At 40.8% G+C, this 17267-nt stretch overlaps 1 protein-coding gene and 1 long non-coding RNA gene across 3 annotated transcripts in view; one reads left to right on the plus strand and one right to left on the minus strand.

Moving 5' to 3' along the window:
* Positions 1-1815: 1815 nt before the first annotated feature.
* On the minus strand, positions 1816-7225 carry LOC132899722 (uncharacterized). The gene is made up of 4 exons (XR_009656702.1): positions 7162-7225; positions 3080-3242; positions 2136-2185; positions 1816-1960 (listed from the first exon to the last, which is right to left on the minus strand). It is a non-coding gene; the product is annotated as an uncharacterized LOC132899722 (long non-coding RNA).
* fkbp8 (FKBP prolyl isomerase 8) overlaps positions 6008-17267 on the plus strand; it is a 47391-nt gene continuing 36131 nt past the window's right edge. For both annotated transcript variants that reach the window (XM_060941816.1, XM_060941817.1), the window contains exon 1: positions 6008-6122. The gene's annotated coding sequence lies outside the window, so the exon portion shown is untranslated. The remainder of the gene's footprint in view (positions 6123-17267) is intronic.

The following is a 17267-nucleotide window of genomic DNA, read 5'->3' on the forward strand; positions in this document are numbered from 1 at the left end:
TGAGGAGATTCCCTAGCAAATAACATACATGAAGTCACTCGCTTCGCACAGTCAAACAGACGGGGAAGTCCGGTGTGCACATGTGCATGTTTACCTTTCGGTGTCTTCTTCTTCTCCTTTTGGGTTTTACGGTAGCTGGCATCCAGTGTTGCATTACTGCCATCTACAGGTTTACCTTTGACTATGCTCTGACAGTTGCATCATTCTGTCGCTGAACGAACAGCTGATCGCACCGAGGTGCTCGCTGACCGCAAGAAAAAAATAGCAGAGAATTTAGGGCCATGTGGCCCTAAATTCATTAATTATTCTATTTTTAAAAAATAACAATAAAATTGGAAGTCTGTGATTCGAATTCAGTAGCTTTCAGTCCACTAAACAAAAATAATTGGGTGTCAGGAATTTTTTTATGACTTAAACCTGAAAACTCTGAAAGTCAGTCTACCTTTAAAGTAGAAAAGGATGGGAACTGGGGCAGCACAGTGGTGTAATGGTTAGCGCTGTCGCCTCACAGCAAGAAGGTCCAGGTTCGAGCCCCGTGGCCAGCGAGGGCCTTTCTGTGTGGAGTTTGCATGTTCTCCCCGTGTCCGCGTGGGTTTCCTCCGGGTGGTCCGGTTTCCCCCACAGTCCAAAGACATGCAGGTTAGGTTAACTGGTGACTCTAAATTGACCGGAGATGTGAGTGTGAATGGTTGTCTGTGTCTATGTGTCAGCCCTGTGATGACCTGGTGACTTGTCCAGGGTGTACCCCGCCTTTCGCCCGTAGTCAGCTGGGATAGGCTCCAGCTTGCCTTTATCCTGTAGAACAGGATAAAGCGGCTAGAGATAATGAGATGAGGATGAGAACCCTTGCTTTTACTGGGTTGTCCATGGCAGTGTCTTAAAATGTAATAAGATATGCGCATGCGCTGTGCAAATCAGGTAGGAGATGTGATTTGCGTCAAACGCATGCACATGCGCAATGTAAGCTTAGGCTTTGAGGATTTGCAGTGGGTCTTTTTAAAATATCCACAGTGTCATCAATGCAGGTGGAAATGCCTTTAAGGATTACAGGGTGCTTGCGCAAGTCTTGAAAGTCTTAAAAAGTATGGAATTTTGAAATGCTGTTTTCCAGACCTTGAAAAGTCTTGGATTTTGTGTGAAAGTCTTAATAAAGTATGGAAAAAAAATCTCAAAGACACAGATGCTCAAAGACACATAATATTGTGAAATAAGAAACAGGAAGGGTGTAAAAACTATGATTTCGGTAACTGGTCACGTACCCAGACAGCAAATTAGGTCTTGCCGACATTGGGGCAACAGGCGCCGCCCGACATATGGTGCATCAGTGAGATGTATTATGGAGATCGGTAGCTAATTGGCAATATATCGGGAAGATGTTGGCATTAGAATGGTGGCCGAACATGAGCCAACGTACACCCGACATAACTGTGACCTATACGGCTCATGAGCCAACGTACACCTGACATAACTATGACCTATGCAGTGCGATCCCACTAGAGCGGGGAAAGCATTCGGACGCCTCGCTCTCCCATTGGCTTAACACTGAAACAGCTGACTTTCACGGCATCGCTGGAAACACTGCAGCACGTTTGAAAATCAGCCCTTCCAAAGTTAAGTCAACGGGAGGGAGGCATCTGAATGCTTTTCTCCGCTCTAGTAGGATCCCACCGTTATATTAGGTCTTATTGATTTGTTTAGGCTGCATCAAAATCTAAAACCCTTGTATGTTTCACAAATGAAGAGACCGAAGTTTCAAAGTCAGAAACGTCGTCATTTCATTTATTTTGATATAGGCAACATTACAAGGCAAGGCAAGTAAGAAGTCATAATTTTTTGGCACCTTAGCTTAGGCTACTTTTACGATACTTGCGCAGCTCATCCATGATGTCCTGCAGCCACAACTTCGCTGTCATCTCAGCCTCAGTGGAATTAGGAAGGACTGAATTTCTTAACACAGCACCTAAATAAAAGAAATAAAGCAACAGGGGAAAATAAGACACAAATAATGTAACCGCAACAGACGTCAAAGGTTATCATATAATCACTTCTACTATGAGAGAACAAACGTTTTATCATCTTAACTGCTTAGCAAGTTAGCAGCTATGCTAACCACATAGCTTGAAGCCATAACTTACTTTTCACAACTTCTCGCTGTCATCTCAGACTGAATTTCTTAACACAGCACCTAAACAAAAGAAATAAAGCAACGGGGGGAAAATAAGACACAAATAATGCAACCACAACAGGCGTCAAAGGTTATCATATAATCACTTCTATGAGAGAACAAACGTTTTATCATCTTAGCAAGTTAGCAGCTATGCTAACCGCATAGCTTGAAACCTTAACTTACTGTTTCCAAAAAGTTAGCCTACACCGGATTGTGACTATGCATTCTACCAAATCAAATAATATATCATATATCATATCATAACTTTACACAAGCTGAATGTAATACCTGAACTCATGCTTACACAGCCGGCTTGATGTGGTGTGGCAGCATCACTTAAGCTGCCCCCACACTACACGATTTTGAAATCTTATAAGTTTTAAAAATCGGGACTATGCCACACACATGAAGAGAATCTTGACCAATATTTTCTCTCTCCGACTGTAAACACGCTCGTATAAGATTCGAACGCACAATAGAACACCACACACTACACGACAATCATGCCCGATTGCTTCTCCCCGATTCTGACATTAGGCTACCAGTCATGGGCTGTAGGCTATCTGAGAGAGGCTATTCTCTCATAATGTTTGATCAAAGCATGTGATCCATGATCGCATGCTCAAGGACTTAAAAACCAAGAAAAAGGTGTCAGAAAAGCAGGTATTTGCCCTTCTCACCAGCACCAAAACATTCATTCAGGCTACGGTTGCCAAATTACTTGAGAAATGCCCACTCAGATATTCTCTTGTTCGAAATTTGGTGTGGTTGGACCCTACACAAATTGTTCAGAATTCGGACAAGTGCAAACAGAAATTAAAGGTCTGTCTCGAGCACCTTGTAAGTGCCAAACAAATGAAAGAGGGGAACTGCGATGATATCCTTAAGCAGTTTAGTGATTTCTCTACATACTGCAGAGCAGATGAGGAGTTTGTGACCGATGATCCTCAGTCCAGACTGGATAGCCTGATGTACAAACATATGGGAAATAAACCTGAGTGGAAAAACTTGTGGGATTTGGTGAGAAGGGTCCTCTTGCTGTCTCATGGACAAGCCTCAGTTGAGCGTGGCTTTTCTGTGAACAGAGAAATAGAGGTAGAAAATATGAAGGAAAGAACACTTGTCACACAGAGGATCATCAGTGATCACATCTCTTATGTTGGAGGTTTGACGAATGTCGCAATTACAAAAGAACTTCTCCTTTCGGCATCATGTGCTAGACAGAAGTACAGGTGTTTCTTGGAGGACGAAGAAAAGAAAAAAGAAGACTTGCAGCATGGAGAAAAGAGAAAGGCCATCTTGGAAGATGTTGATGAACTAAAGAAAATAAAAAAACGGATCGAGTTGAACATCAGTGGCCTCTTGTCCTCCGCTGATGACCTGGCTACCAAAGCGGAAAAGCTCGGTCAAATACAATTGATAGCCCAGTCAAATGCTATGAGGAAGTCTGCCAAAGAAAAGGAACGGGAACTTAGTGATATCCAGAAGAAGCTGGATTTGAAGTTAAATGAAATTAAAAATTAGACAATTAAGTCTTTGCCATTTGCAACTTATTTTTTTTCTAACCAAATGCTTGGTGGTATATATGCACTTTTGTGAATGTTCTTGCGATACAGCTTGTTAAAGTTAAATAGAACATAACATATGAGAACATAAAGATAGGTTCAGTTATGTCAAGGATAGAAAATAAGGTGTGAATGAATTGACTGAATTCTACATACTTTCATCCATTCATTTCTGTTTTTATATTTACAGATGACCTCTTAGTGAAACTTGTTTGTGTGAAATTCTTTCACTTGTTATTTTTATCCTGAGTTCATTTTGTTAATTCGATTTTATTAAAATGTACTAAACACAACTGGTACTATCTCAACCAATAAAGTAGGCAGTAGGCACGCAAGTGTAAAAATACATAAAGTCAAGGTCTTGGGAATAAAAATATCAGTTTTGAAAAAGTCTGGAATTTTGATTTGGAAAAAGAGCAAGCACCCTGGGATTAGATGGTTACAATTGATGATGGCATTTTGGGTCAATCTTCAGGGGCATCATGACAACCATCCTGCTAAAAGTATTATAAAAGATTGCTGGGAACATCATGAATCCAATTTCCAAAGTCTTGGATGGATAAGTGATGTTAAAGCAGATAGTATTAAGTCTACATCAGCAACAGTACTGCCCGGCAGTCCCATTATCTCCAGTTCCACCATGGTTATTCCCTTTACCAGATGTAGACTTAAATATTCATCAGGAAATAAGGAAGAAATCAAAGGAATTATCAGTGAGCGATATTGTTCAAAATTATTTGGATTTTTATTTTTCTAATTATACATGTATATTTACAGATGGTTCTAAAGATAAAAAAGGATGTGCTGGATCAGCAGTGTATATCCCAAAGAATGGAGTGAATATTAAGAAAAGAGTGATCAACAATGTGACAGTGGACACAACAGAATTGGTGGCAATACTGTTGGCCCTGGAATGGGTTAAAGAAAATGCAATAAACAAGACAGTCATAATCTCAGACAGTTATCCAGCACTGGAAGGTATTCAATTAGGTTTGAACAGGTATAATCATTGAAATCTTTATAACATTTCTTAAAAGGGATTCCAAGGGCATTTCAACTAGTTTTCTTTGGGTACCTGCTCATGTTGGTGTGGAGGCAAACAAACAGATTGACAAGCTGACTAAGCAAACACAATAATAAAGAAATAGAATTGCAAATCCCAATAAGTAAGGCAGAGGCTAAGATTTATATCAAGTCCTATGCAAAGTCAGCCTGGCAGGAGTATTGGGATAGCAATGAAACAGGGAGACATCTATAGATCATTGATAAATAGGTTAATACTGGAAGGATGGGGGGCAGGAGTTGGAGAGAAGAAACCATGATCATCAGTTTAAAAATTGGACATACAGGACTTAACTTTTCTCTAAACATAATAGTCAAACACCCAACCGGAAACTGTGAACATTATAGCCATCCAGAATCAGTAGAGCATGTACTACTTCACTGCAAGAAATATGAACATGAGAGAAATTAGCTTTTTAAAATATCTTAGAACGGTTAAACATCATAAGTTCACATTACTTGGTTTATTAGGGAGAGCATCAAGTCAGATATATCATTATATTATCAAATTTCTGAAAGATACAGAAATCGCTAAAAGAATACACTGCCGTTCAAACGTTTGGGGTCACCCAGACAATTTTGTGTTTTCCATGAAAAGTCACACTTTTATTTACCACCATAAGTTGTAAAATGAATAGAAAACATAGTCAAGACATTTTTCTGGCCATTTTGAGCATTTAATCGACCCCACAAATGTGATGCTCCAGAAACTCAATCTGCTCAAAGGAAGGTCAGTTTTATAGCTTCTCTAAAGAGCTCAACTGTTTTCAGCTGTGCTAACATGATTGTACAAGGGTTTTCTAATCATCCATTAGCCTTCTGAGGCAATGAGCAAACACATTGTACCATTAGAACACTGGAGTGATAGTTGCTGGAAATGGGCCTCTATACACCTATGGAGATATTGCACCAAAAAACAGACATTTGCAGCTAGAATAGTCATTTACCACATTAACAATGTATAGTAGAGTGTATTTTTGATTAGTTTAAAGTGATCTTCATTGAAAAGAACAGAGCTTTTCTTTCAAAAATAAGGAAATTTCAAAGTGACCCCAAACTTTTGAACGGTAGTGTAGATGGTGGTGGTGGTGTTGTTCGTGTGTGCCCTCCACTCCAGCCCAGTCGGTGGCGGTAATGCACCTTGAAGTTGGTTTGTCAACCGCTGTAAAACCTTAAAGAAGAACATGCGCAATGTCACTCCGAAAGTTGCGCATGCTCAGTATCGCGCCTTAGAGCGCGGCGTCAGTTGCAGTGATAATATCCTGTTTGTTTTGCTGTCAGGAACATCACGGTTCTTGTTTAGTCCAAAGGCTGTGTCTTAGACTAAGGTAAGTTGTTAGTTTTGTTATATTGTGTGCATCTTGTTGTGAAGAATTCAGAGAAGTAAAGTTCGCCCGTTAAGAACGCCATCTAGCTGGTGCATTAAGCTAGCAGCAAAGTTTGCCGAAAGTTCTCGAAAGACTCCCCTTTATTTAACGTTAGGCCACTTTGTGTAAGCGCTGTAACTCAGGACAGACAGAGTTCACGCTACAGACAACTGTGTAATTCGCGTTCATGTTATTTTTATAGCTTGATGGTTTTGCTTAGCAGGGTGCAGCTAACGCGGTGAAAACGCTGAGGTTTAATGTGTAATGAGGTAAATGATTCAGAGACACTTTATTCTCCTGTCCACACCGGGGCAGATAACGGTGACAGCGTTTCATACGGAGACATCCACACCCAAAGATCAGCCATTTAGGCTTTTTTTTTTTAACTGAACAATCTTGCTGTTGCGTATTATTATTATTATTATTATTATTATTATTAAGTAGCAGCGTTGTTTGCACCAGTATGACAACAGACAGATGATACACACCACCTGTGCTGTGGCATCAAACTTCTGTTTTTTGTGTAAATTAAACAAAATGCCCTGTTCTGTAAGAGCTGTAAAGAAAACCCCACTTTTCCCATCTGAATAAAATGAATTTATTTCTAAACCACAGCTACATCAGTGCACTTGTGTCTGTAGTCCTCTGAGGGGTTTAACTTCTTTTAATAAATATTTCTGTTAACTTTTGATACAGATCCCTTCACTTTGTCCACATTGTGTTAATTTGGGTGAGTTATTTTAAAATGAATTAAATTGACAGCTGACACACAGTAATCCACAAGGACAAAGCTGCGTTTACATGCACATAGAGAAAATCGAATTTCTGCTGTAGCCCGACTGAAATCGAAGTTCTAAATGCCATGGAAACACCTTAGCTCGGCTGAAATCGAACCGAACTGGATTTCTCGTAATCGAGCTACGCGACCTAGATTATGCGATTGTAGCCGAGCTACTTAGTGCATGTAAACCCTATCGAGCTACATAGTCGAGCTACTTACTTCAGCACTGCCCCTTCCGGAAGTGACGAGACCACAAGCGGGAAACACAACAGCCTCGGTCGGCATGACAACAGTAGTAGTAGCAAGCAGCAGAAGGGAACACGGAACTGATAACTTTGTTTATACTCTTGAATAGCTCTTCATGACGACAACTGGAAGTGTACCAACATGATGGGGCGTGTAGCGCCACCTGTGGCTTGGGTGCACAATGTACTTCACACAATAGCTCGATTTCCTTGTGTGCATGTAGGATTGGATTTCTCTGGCACCCCTGCTGGGACCCTTAGCTCGATTACCGACAGTAGCTCGATTTGGATGTGCATGTAAACGCACTGTCTCCCCCTCCCCCAATTTATTAAAATCCAAAACTGAAACTCTTGTTTATTATTCAGACCCTTGATTAAGGTGCTGTTTTTTTTTAAATATATAAACATGACATTACAGGCATTTAGCAGACACTCTTATCCAGAGTGATGTACAACATATCCAGGGAGCAGTTGGGGGTTACAGGGTGACCCAAAAAAAGGTTTGCACTTTCATAAATGAAACTTCAACACCATGTATCTAAGCTTCTAATGGGCAATTCCATGTAAATGTCAACCTCACCATGCAAAAATAAAGCAACATGTAATACATCAAAACCACTCCCAGAGATATCACCTAGGCCTGTATTTTACAGATGTGAATAAGTTGAACCAATTTGTAACCAACCTAATATGTCACTGTCAGTCTTTCTTTCTTATAATGTAAAACCCAAGCTAAAATCAACTTTGATCATGTACAATTCTATATTATTGCCACAAGCCACAGAAATGTATGCTAAAATCCACAAAACAGCAAAACAATAGCCATCCTAAATATTATTTAAGAACTTTGATAGTTTTAGCTGATATTTAGAGAGTTTTTCAAAGGGTTATGGTGGTTAAATTGCTGATTTTCTAAACATATGCCATGTCTATTTCAGATGCGTCACATCCATAACGGAATTTCGTCACATCCATAACGCTGACTTTTCCTTCCGAAACTCTGCATGAAATACAAAATATTTAAAAAAAGATTTTTTAATATTCACCTTGGACCCCTCTATCAAATGGATATCTCCATTTCGACATTAGGTTTACAATTTCACAGAGTTTGATAAAAATGTACAGTCACCCAAGAAAAGTGATACTTTTTCTGTCACATCCATAACGCATCTTTTATTGGCATTTTCTGGCATGCCCTAGATGTACTATGGGAATTGTTCTTGTTCTATCACTTCTCCAGTATGGTACAGCCTTAAAATATGCAACACCTGTTTAAATACTGGGAGACAATAAAACATGCACTGGGTCATTTGTTGCCATTTTGAGTTCAAGTGTCACGTCCATAACGCTGGAATTGCTCTAATACAAATTTTATTAACAATCTATACATCATTAGAAACGGCATACACCGTAGATTCTACTTCTCGATGTGTCCTCCTCCTACTGCCATGTCCTCCTCCTACTGCCATGACCGCCTCCAGACGACTGCGGAAAACTTGACAAGTCTTCTTGATGTAGGATGCTGTCATCCAGTTCCAAGATCTCAGAACAGACCTCTGCAAGGCTGGTACAGAAGGGCGGGGCTTCTTACAGGCACTGTTCTCCACAGTTGCCCAGATACTATAATCCAGTGGATTAAGATCTGGACTCTGGGGAGGCCACATATCCTTGGGCCGGAATGCAACCATTCTTGGGTCCTCTTGGAAGTGTGAGCAGGGGCACCGTCTTGTTGGAACACATAATTCCCATCAGGGTAGTTGGTCTGGATCCATGGCTTGACTTTTTTCTGCAGAATGTCCAGATATTCCTCAGTGTTGATGCGTACACCTGAGGGAATGAAAACTGGAGGCGGCATCTTGCCATCTGAGTAGATGAGACCAAAAACAATGACTGAAGCTGGGTGCTTTGTAGTGTTGGCATACTTTACAGCATCAGGTACATCTGTGGGATCCATCGGTTGTTTCTTCGGTTTGATATGGCATCGACAGTGAAGATCTTTTCATCTGAGAACAAGATCGCACGACCTGGCGCAGCATGCTTGATGTTCAACAATGCCTTGGACTGTTTCACCCTACTTTCTCTTTGAGCTTTAGTAAGAAGTGGACCCTTCGCCCTGGACTTCATGTTAAGGTCATTCTTGACAAGTCGTTGCATTGAGGAAGGACTGACATCAAGCTCAGAAGCCATTTTTCTCATGGACCTGACAGGATTGGACTCGATTTGTCGTTTAACCTTGTTAATCATGTGTTTTGTCTGTACAGACCGAGGGCGACCAGATCCAGGCTTTCTTTTGGCTGTTCCAGTGCGTTCTAACTTGTTTTTAATTTTGTACACTGCACATCTTGATATTCCCAGCTGTGTTGCAATCTCGGTAGGAGACAGTCTGGCATGCAGTAATTCAGGCACAGCAGAAGTTTTCTTCATTTTCAAACAAAGCAGGTGGCTTGCCCAAGGGTACTTCAGCCGTTCCTGCAGGTCTAGGGAATCAAGCTGGCAACCTTTTGATCCCAAAGCTGCTTCTCTAACCTTCAAGCCGTGGCTTCCCCTATGAGAGTTTGATTTCAGGCACGGCTTTGATTTTTCTTGTGATGTCTCGAGAACCTGACTGGAGTCCACCTTTGGAAAATTCAGCTGATTGGACCTTGGCTTTAGACACACACACCTGTGTGTATAAGTTACTGCAATTCACAGTGCATGTCAGAGAGAGCGAAAACCAAGCTAAGTCCAAGGAATATGTTATAGACCTCCATGATCTAGTTGTGTAGAGACATGGAAGTGGATGAGGGTATGAACCTATTTTTAAAGCTTTGAATGTTCCCATGAGCACTTTGGGCTTGCATCAATGTGAAATTGAATGGCCATTCTTACAGAGCTTCAGTCATCTTCAGAGGTAGGAGAACCTGCTGAAAGGTCAACCATCTCAAACACTCCATAAATCAGGCCTTTATAGTAGAATGCTATACAGTGTTTCCCACAGACCAGGTAGCAATTTGTGGTGCTCCACTGTGCCGATGAGGGAATCGTGCGCGGTGGCGGTTGGTGGCGTCGGTCATTGGGGTGTATGCAAAGTGTTTACAGCGGGTGGTGTTCAAACACAGTATTTTTCTTCAGAGTCACCTGCTGGGACTATTTTAAAGCTACAAGAAGCATTCAAGATTATTCAGTTCAATCGAAGAGAAGACCACTAAAACAATTTTTACCAGAACCCTGCCTGGTTTCATTCCTCAACCCAACTTTACATTACAGGGCAGGCCATTAGTTTGCTGGGCTTGATGTTGGTGGAAAACCTGTTTTTTTTTTTTTTTTTTTTTTTTTTTTAAATTTATGAAAATTGCTCACCAAAATTGAAGTTAAAGTTTAGTTTTTACCTTAGTTTTTTGCCTTTTTGGTGGCAATCTTTCAATCATTCTTTAGTTGACATTCAAGGAATAAATTGCAAAAAACAAGCTGGAGGTTTTTATTTTAAATATTGAACTCAACACTTACCTCAACCAATACTAAAATTAAATAAATAGTATATTGTAACAATAATAATAAAATATCATAATTAGATGTAAGAAACCACTTAAGGTAACACCAAGGCAACTAACAGTAATGAAAAAGCATTACCCTAATTGGTGCAAAGCCTGCATGCCCTATCAGAACATTTAATTTTGCGTGGCTTCCTGAAAAAAAAAAAAAACTCAAGTGCCCTATGCAAGCAGTATGCGTGGAGAGGAGGAGTGGGCGAATCAGCTGCCAGTGTGTGCGCGTATCAGTGATGCAGTGATGGTTGATCTACTTCGCCAATAAAGCTAATAAAGATGTTTCTTAAAATATTCAGATTTTATGCTTCAGATAGCCTCAACTAGGCATCCCCGCGAGTATAACATCATTTTATTTAGGCTAGTGGGAAATCCTTATTTATTGTGAATGTCAAGCCATTATTAATAACTTGCATGAATGCTGAAACGGGATAAGGTCAGTTCCTCGTGTCAAGCTGCTACTGTATGCATCAAAATTGGTTTATAGCCTGACTCAGGGATGTTCATTTCCTGTAAGCCAAGAAGGCTATGATAAAGCTCATCACGAGCATGATGTAGGCTACCTCTTAAAATAAGGGGTTGGGAGGCGAATCGGGAAGGCTGCATTATTTTTAATTAGCCTAACAGGCCTACTTGCAGTCCAGGTATATGCGCAGCAGCAGGCCTGTGTACACGCCTCTCTTTCTCTGTGTGAGTGTGTGCGCGTGAACGAGAAGAAAGAGCACTATGAATGAACGGAACGATACGCAATGGAATTTTTTTATTTATTTATTTTTTTTAAATCGTGAGTGATTGTGTGGCGATAGGAATCCATTGTGTGGTGCTGCACCACACAATGGTCTATGTATGGGAAACCCTGGCTATAGCTTGACAGAATCCACTCCTGAGTAAAAAGCATATGGTTATCACTTAAGACTCTGAGAGAACGAGGAAAAAGCTTCTCTGGTCTGATGACAAAAATTGAAGTCTTTTGGTGTAAACTCTTAGCACTACATCTGGCAAAAAAGCAGGTACTGCTCATGAACTGGCTAATACCATCCCTGTGATGAAGCATGGTGGTGGTGGCGGCAGCAGCATTGTTATAGTGGTGCTTCTCAGTAGTAGGGATGGTCAGAATAGAGGGAAGGATGAATGCAGCTAAATACAGAGGGGTCCTTGAAGAAAACCTGTTTGAGGGCATGCAAAGGTTCACCTTTTAGCAAAAATCAAGACAGTGCTGGAGTGGCTTCAGGACAAGTTTCTGGCTGGTCAACTCAGGATGTTCAAAGTCCAGACTTGGACCCCAGAGGACACCCATGAAAAGACCTGAAGATGGCAGTTCACAGATGCTCACCATCCAGTCTGATTGAACTTGAGGATCTGGCAAGAAGAATGAGAGAAAATGCCCAAAGTCTGATAGAGACTTACCTAAGACAGGCCTGGTGCTGTAATTGTGGCCAAAGATACTGCTGCAAATTACTGAATAAAGAGTCTAAAAGCATATCAAAATGAAAGTTCAGTTTTTGGTTTTTAATAAATTTGTAAAAATTTCTGAAAGTGTTTGACTATATGGATTCTTGTCTTGTCTATAGTTTAACTCTTTTTATCCCTTAAAGCAGTTGCTACAGCCACCCTTGTATATGTATATACTGTTCACCCTTGGAACATGTTTAGGCCAAAAAAAAAAGTGTGTTTCCGGTTATGTAGATTTCAAAACTAGGGTCGGTAGGCAGGCTTTTTTTTTTTTTTTTTTGAAATTTTTTTTCAAGATGGCTGCCATAACCTATATTTAGACAGGAATAATTTCACAAAATATAATGAATTTCTTTGCAGGTCACCTGAGTTACCACCTTCTGATGAATCTGATGCAGCATGAGACACCTTTTAACATGAATTTTTCTGTAAATATAACAGCTCAATACACCATGAGAGAGAGAGCAGCCCCTCCCCTCTCTGCTCCCTGAGTGGAGCTCGTCACCTTGGTAACGGTGCAGGGAAAAGGGTGCTTTTTTTTTCTCACAGTTCCCTCTCCTCGAACAACGCTGATTTACACGAAAACAAAAGGAGCTATTCACAAAATTCTTTCACATTGAGTGCTACAAGGCTCCCATGAACACATTAATGTAATTTTTTTTTTTGTCCCTAGTGTAAAAAATGTGGACACTAGAGCAAGTTAAAAACAAGTGACTCTTCTGATTTTGCAGTAAAAGCGCTGCCACGTTTATAATGTGAGTCTATGGGAGAGCGCGGCTGTCCTCTCCTTACTTTCAGGCTTCTCATTCAAAAACTGTAAATCCTATCGCTCAGGTGTGAATCAAGACAAGTGTGACTACAACTTTTGAGAAAATTGTGTAGAGTGAAAATTGTGGCTGGGAAAATGAGAAAGTTAGAGCTTTTTTTTCAAGCTGCCTACACTCTAAACTCCTGAGCTCCACTGGTGTGTAACGCCATAGACACCCATTATAAAGCCTGAATTTCTCCAGATTTGATCATGGTGTTTGATCTGTGACTGATCAAAAAGTATAGAACCTAGCAAAAAAGTTGAATGCCAGATCCACACAGGAGAATTTTGTCTCCGTTTTAAAGTTTGAATCATGTCTCTAGGTGAAAGACAAAATAAGCGTTATCTCTGCTTCTGTTCCCTCCGACACACTACTGCCTCCGCCGAGTGCGCGCGCACACCGCATGTCAGGGCCGCGGATGAGTTACTCTCCCTTGATCAATGAAGGAATTTGTGGTTATTATCAGTACAAACAGCGCGAATCACAACTTAAATGAGTGCGGTTCAGTTTGACATTATTGTCAGTCTGTTAGATAAACATTTAATTTTATTAAAATCGAAAATTAATATTTAGAGCCTGTGGGCTACAAAAATAAGTCATTAAAGTAGCCGGCTGGACTTAATTGTGTAGTCGGCTGTATGGCCGGCAGCCGGCGCTTGTGGAAAGCCCTGATTTTCCCAGTGAGTGTGACAAACTTCCGGTTCATGCGGTTGGGTTATATGTAAAAGTCGCGACTGGGGGGAAAAAAAAGTTTAGGGTCGGTCGGGTAACTGGAAAAACACACTTTTTTTTTTTTTGCCTTATAAGAAAAAAAGTCTAAAGACAAGATTTTGTTCATATCAGTTTTCTCCTTCATTATGTTGAAACAATCATGACCTCATACGTTTTTGAAAAGGGGGCATGACACAGAATACAAAAATCACTTATGTTTCAACGTTCACCAACTCGCAGGTAGTGCCTGAAAGGTGAGTAATACCTGTGTGAACCAATCTTCACATTTTGCATGAAGAATTCATGTCAAATGGTGAACAATAAATGATTACTGCAACTTTCAGGCAGAAAGCTTTTCACTCTACATATGTAGAAGCAAATTCAGAGTCGTCAGATGTCATTATGGTGCATACACGCCACTGTCATATGTCATTATGGGATATACACGGGGTCATCATTAAGGGGTAAAGAGTTAAATGGCAAAAGAAGTTGAATTCATTAAAATTAAACCTGGAACATGAAAGTGTGCAAAAAGTGAAAAGGTCTGGATATTTTTTTTTTTCTCCCCCTGAGGTCACTGTATAAGTTTATGAAACTTAACAGTACTTCTCTTATGAATGTTTGTGTTTCTGCTGTTAGATTAAATTCCAAAACCTTGTACTGTGCAAGTTAACATGTATTATAGGGATGTACATCTCAATCACTGAGGCTGATGTGATGCGCATTTTGATCTGTTGCTAATGATCCAGTATGTTAAAGATACATGTAAAGCTGTGTATGAAACTAATGCAATACAATACCCTTATTGCAATTCACCAAGATTTGATTCAATGCAATGTAATTGAACCTGATGCAAAAGAATATGATGCTATGTGATTCAAGATGTGCATTATTTCTTTGGTTATTGTCAACATTTAACAGTTAACTAGTTAAGGATACTCAGGATTAGGATGAAGTGGAGGATGATGAAAATACTGCTAGAAGACAGATGTGCTTTACACTTTCGTCAGTTCAGCTAACTCAGCAGTGAGCAGTCGTGCTGTTTCTATACGAACAAGAACAAAAAACACCTTTCACAAACAGGTCATTTATAACTGCTTTCAAAAGTACAAAAGGTAAACTAAACAGGGACTTTTATTTTGAAATCCCATTGAGCCATGCCTTTCTTTGTGAGAAACACCCTGTGTCTGAAATCACTCACTCATTCACTACTCCCTACTTGCTATATCAGGAATTATTATATAGAGGGCTATATAGTGAGGTCATTGATAAAATGGGGGAGGCGCTTTCAGACACCACTCTGTCGCGCTGTTATTTACATCGTTACTGTTGCACAATTAAAACATACCAGATCAGTTGGCTGGTGGGTTTTCAAAATAATAAATACATATATTGAGCGTATTTCCCAAATTAATAAATAAGTACTTTGTCTGCTACATCTTTCAGTTCTTTTAAATCAAGGCTGAATGCTTTCTTCTTTGTTGCTGCCTTTTATTAAATCGCTTTTGATTTTTCAGCGTGACCACAGTGCATGATGAGAGATATTGCTTGGTTAGTGACCATCGGTTGGACAATACTTTTCACGAGGCATTGTGGGATACTATATAGGGTAATTCTCCCTATAGACCCTTTTCAGTCACGTGACCTTCGTAAACGCGACCACCATTTTGGACATGTAGCGGACTTCGGCTCGAATTGGTTTGGATGCGAGAAAGGCGACAAACGGAGAACATGCAAGAAAAAGGAGCGAGATGCAGAAAACACCTTCGCTATCCAGCGACGTAGGGCATTTACAGGGCGAGCAGAGGGAGAAATAACAGTAACGACACATTAGCAACGCCGTACAGAAATAACGGTTTATGGCACAGACCCTTTCGGTTCTCGCTCATCTAGCTGCTACAATGACTGCTTAGACTGCAACAATAATACCTAACACACATTTTAAGTATCCGTCGTAAAGACGTGAAACTCGTCGAGTGACGAGTGTGTTCACTGATAAGCTAACACAATCTAAAAGTAGACATACCATCACACTGCCCTGGCGCTGTGTACAGTTTACCTTCTATGGCTTGTGCACTCACTATTTGCCATTACTTTCTCCAACCCAGTGTTACAGATTACAGGGAACGGCCTGGATTTAAGAGACAAATACATGTTCCTCTTGTTTTGAACACTAAACCCATGTTTACATTATACCGTATCAGCGGATCATCAGATTAACGTTTTTAAAAGCGATTAGTGTGCACACAGCAACACCAATACACGATTCGTCTGCACACAGCAACACCAATACACGGATACGCTCGGCTCCGCAGGCATCCTGCGCTCCAAATCACTCCGCCCTGAACAGCGAGTGCCCTCTGGAGGGTGCGCACTCCGGCCCTGCGCAGCTCACACAGCGCGCGAGTGAAGTGCACGAGCCACGATTCGGGACTGAGCCGCTGTGTGTGTGATCCCAGCGCAGATCACTTACCACTCGCAAGTGGAAGGATGGCAAGCCTAAAGACAATCGTTTTTTGTTTTTTTTTTTTGGTTACATAGTCAAGAGAGGTGTCGGATCACTGGATCCAGTGTAAATAGCTGCCGGAGCCAACGCCCGAGGTTCCGGAGCGCGCTCCGGCTTGCTCCCCCTCAAATTAAGCGCTGTTTGTAGGACACTGCCTCTGATCTGTCCTACAGTCTACCAACAGCAAAGGAACACAACGCTAGCTAATGTCGTTAGCTAATAGCTACTACAGAAGAACAAAGAGGTTACAATGGGTTATTTTAGCCTATTTGGTTACACACTCGCCGCCACAGAATGTTAACAGCAATGTAATGCCTTTTCTGGCTAATTTTATTCGTCTTACCTCCAACAAAGTGGTCACTGCACAAGCACTGGTATGCCGAGGGCTGCCAATCTGTTAATGGCCGCTATCCATCTTCTCCGTCGGGATCCGATAAAATGATAAACCTTGCCTTGTTTGTTGATGGTTACTACATCCAGGTGCACAACAATATAGTGGCATGATGGAAGTCTTGCTGAAAATAAACACTTTCTTTGCTGCCGTTCCTCAATGCTGGCTGTGGTAAACTACTGGTAGTACATGTCCAAAATGGCGGCCGCGTTTGTCGTGACGTCACGTGAAAAGGGTCCATACATTCGGACAGCACTACAAAATGGTGAACCCACTATATAGTGAGTAGGGAGTGATTTCAGACACGGGGAGTTTGATTCCTCCTCTCTAATCTAAATATAAAACTGATTGGTCGCGTTTCTAAGTAAAGGCATAGGGCCATAATATTGTACAAATGCAGAGATGTTAGAAATTATGTATCCTAGTTTCATCCCAAATTATATCTAGTGCACACTTAATCAGGGCAGTCGCATCGTGACCTTTTGAATCCATGCAAATTGGTTTATCTTACTATCTAGTGCAGTGGTTCTCAAACTTTTTATACTCTGTACCACCTGAGAAAATATTGAGCTCTCTGAGTACCACCATGATGACCAACATTATAATACAACAGCATAGGCCTTCCCTATTAGCTTCAGCCACACAGGAGAGATGTTTATTCCTTATTATGGTTATTTATTGATAGCT

The sequence above is a fragment of the Neoarius graeffei genome, chromosome 15, assembly GCF_027579695.1.
Source record: "Neoarius graeffei isolate fNeoGra1 chromosome 15, fNeoGra1.pri, whole genome shotgun sequence".
In the NCBI taxonomy this organism is placed as follows: domain Eukaryota; kingdom Metazoa; phylum Chordata; class Actinopteri; order Siluriformes; family Ariidae; genus Neoarius; species Neoarius graeffei.